This window comes from Leptonychotes weddellii, chromosome 11 (genome assembly GCF_054177405.1).
Source record: "Leptonychotes weddellii isolate Sample4059 chromosome 11, ASM5417740v2, whole genome shotgun sequence".
In the NCBI taxonomy this organism is placed as follows: domain Eukaryota; kingdom Metazoa; phylum Chordata; class Mammalia; order Carnivora; family Phocidae; genus Leptonychotes; species Leptonychotes weddellii.
The window spans coordinates 43,893,756-43,897,522 of record NC_138379.1 but is presented as its reverse complement, the minus strand read 5'-3'; positions in this window follow the sequence as shown (position 1 = coordinate 43,897,522).

The following is a 3,767-nucleotide window of genomic DNA, read 5'->3' as shown; positions in this document are numbered from 1 at the left end:
TTTTTTTTTTTTAAAGATTTTATTTATTTATTTGAGACAGAGAGAATGAGAGACAGAGAGCATGAGAGGGAGGAAGGTCAGAGGGAGAAGCAGACTCCCTGCCGAGCAGGGAGCCCGATGCGGGACTCGATCCCGGGACTCCAGGATCATGACCTGAGCCGAAGGCAGTCGCTTAACCAACTGAGCCACCCAGGCGCCCTGTATGTAAATCTGTCTTAGAACAGACAACTCAAAGGCTCAGGAGGAGCCTAGCAAGACAGCCCTGACTTGTCTTCCCTTCCTTCCCAGTGACATACCCTGAAAATACAGAAAGTTACATAGGAATACTGTTCGAAAATCTAGTAGATCCCAAGTAAAGCCAATTGCCAGAGTGTAGAGAGGGCCTTGAGTGAGGAGAATCCAAGAGGTCCAGGGAATTCACCTACCAAAGGTTGCAGAAGAACCATTCTCCTTGGATCTCCCCCTACTCCAGCCACACACAACAGTGTCCTCATTAGTAGATCTCTTTCTGGGTGCTTTTAGGGATTTCAGTTCCCAGGATTCAACATCACTAAGGGCATAATATAGACAGATGGGGGAGCACTGTATCCAGAGATATCAGGTTGATAGTATACAAGAGTAGAGGCAGAGAAAGCACTACAGCTTCCTTACTCTCATCAGTATATTATTTTATCTTAGCCATGGGTTTCTACAACACATTCCCAGTGTCTCCCATCCTTATATTTGCCTTGTTATCATCCTAGAAATCAATCAATATCTAAATACATAGTTGCCAAAGTTCTGTTCTATTTTAAATTGTGATTTTATTTAATGTTAACATTATAAGTCCATGTCTAGGAGCTGGCTGTAACAGGGGCCTGGTTAGTCAGATAGTGTGGGGTTGCAGCTAAAAAAGCAGTCTCCAGACAGACTGGTTGGATTTGAACTCCAGGTTTCCTACTTACTGGCTGTGTCACCTTGGGCAAGTGACTGAATCTATCCAGGCTTTAGGTTCCTTACTTATAAGATGGAGATAATAATAGCACCCATCTGATAGCATTATTTTGAGGATTTAATGAGTCAATGCTTGGAAAGTGCTTAGAACAGCCACAGTCCACAAATGGGTCTGCTCTCTGTTGGCCATTAGCTTTGTAATAGAACAGGAAATGATGGGGCAGGGGAGGGGTGTTGGTGGACACGAAGAGAAACTTTAAGCTTGCCCAGTACAGAGTTCCTTTTGCCTCAGGAGTCATCCTGACCCAGAAACAGCATAAGTGGTGTGACAGAAGGCTGTTTTGTGTTCCCTGAAAATCCCAGATTAATATTAACACTCGTGGGATAGTCTCTGGAGACCCGGACTTGGACCTGCTTACACGTTAACCCTGTTGGGCCTTAACTCATACATATTCACTCAGACAAGACTGGTTTAAACTGGGGGGGAAAAGTCAGTTTTTTGGGCCTTTGTTTTTATTTCATGGTTCTTTCTTTTGAAAACTGGATGATTTATGTTCTTGCCCCTCTGGAAGCAGAGCAGGTCATAAACTGAAAACAAATGTCTGCAGAAAAAAAGAAGTTTCCAGACGACAGTCCTTCTAACAGACAGAACATTATCTATTCAGTAGAGAAAGTCAAGGTTGCTCGCTTACTATTTTTTAATACTCTAAAAAAACCCAAAAACCTCACCCCTGAGAGTGGCCGCTTTTCCATGGTCATCTTTATCTAAAGCTTCACAGTGAAGAGACTCCTACCCCCAAAGAATAGGGAATGGAGGCCCAAAGACTAAAAAGAGGCACGAGCCCCCATCTCTACGGAGCTTGTTCTTTGGGTTAAACTCAGCTAACTTGGAGGAAGGCTTCTGGTTTGAGGTGGGGCAAGGGAATTCTGCAGGGCATAAAGAGCTCCCTTGCTCTCACTGAACTAATCAACACACAAGTGCACACTCTGAGTCTCTCTCATACATCTTGTATGCACATGCTACTAAATGTCACATTTACTCTAGAGTTTTGTGTATATGTGTCTGCATGTATACACGCACATGCGCACACACACACACACACACACTTCTCTCTCTCTCTCTAGTCACCTATAAACACTCACACCTCAAGACACATTCACAAATACAGGCACATATGTGGTGGTCATTGTCCGAGGTGTTGAGTCAGAGAAGATCATGGAGGGTGAGGAGCTTACATCAGTTCAGAAAAGGGAACTTTCTGACACATTACTATCAAAGTAAAACTGATTCACAGAGCCCCCCTCAAGGCCTTTGTAAGGATTCATAAGGGTCAAGTGCTAGGCCAGGAGTAGCTCCCTGCAGGCATTTATTTTTGTCTTTAAATTCAGTAGTTTGGGGATGCCTGGGTGGCTCAGTCGGTTAAGCATCTGCCTTCGGCTCAGGTCATGATCTCAGGGTCCTGGGATCGAGTCCCACATCGGGCTCCCTGCTCAGCGGGAAGCCTGCTTCTCCCTCTGCCTCTGCCTGCCGCTCCCCCTGCTTGTGCTCTGTGTCTCTCTCGTTCTCTCTCTCTGACATATAAATAAATAAAATCTTTTAAAAAATAAATTCAGTTGTTTGAAATCTTTCAATTCAAGATAAGAAATTCTACCTGATTCTGAGATATTAGAATAGGAGAGAAAGATGGATTTCAGTCCTCAACCAATTAGCATGCATTTAATGGGTGCCTGCTGTGGGCCAGGCAGTGCCCCAGGCACTGGGACAGAGGGATGCCTGAGACAGGATAGTCCAACAGGGGAGATGAAACCAACATACATGAAACAGATAATCCAGGGTCAAGGTTATACTGTCAGTGCCTAAAAGGACCTGGTCTTGTCAAACATGTTCATTTTGGCAATGGGATACCGATATCCAGAGCGTCATTTACTTATGGCCACACAACCAGGTATTAGACAAATGCTTCTTGATAGAATTATTCTCTCCATCCCTCTGCATTGTTTTGTAATTATATATATAAAATATACATATATATATATTTTTATATATATACATATATAAAACAACTTTAGCATGGTTCTGTGTTTTAATTAGGTACCACTGTCTGTTCCTTCTCCAGAATTGGGAGGTCCCACAAGGTAAGAGCTGATCTTATACATTTTCAAAGCTCACAGTGACTGACACGGTCATAATTATCCAGATGGTGCTCAATTCATCAGCCTAAAGTGATCTGACATAGTCCAGGTAGTTCTTGCTGTTGGTGTAAGGCTCCACTTGTTACACAAGAAAGCAGTACAGGTAGTAAAGAACTAAATCTTGGATACAGATTCAAGGTAGAATACTTCAAACTTGGCATAAAAATTACAGACATGTTTCCAAACCCTTCTGTTTTCTTATCTGTTTTGACCTCGGGTCTTGTGTAATTATATGGATAAAGGTAATGCATTTTTATTTCAGCCAGCAGGAAAAGGTCAGGATCCTCAGGGTGCTTTTGACTCTTCATATTCACAGACAGAATCGTTGAAAGGTTTTGATATATTTCACCTAGGGGTTTTTTGAAATGATACCAGGTCACCCAGTCATCAAACATTTATTTCAACAAGAATTTTTAAAATCATCACGCCAAACACTGGGCAACTTGTTGGCTACAAATTTGCCTGGCTGAATTATTGGACGTATACTTTATGCCCAGAAAAAAAAAAACAACAACCCAGCACAGCTGTTGTATTATTTTCCCAGGGCTTCTGTAACCAATTGCCATAACCTTGGTGACTTAAAACAACAGAAATTTATTCTCTCACAATTTTGGAAGCAGGAAGTCCAAAGTCAAAGTGTT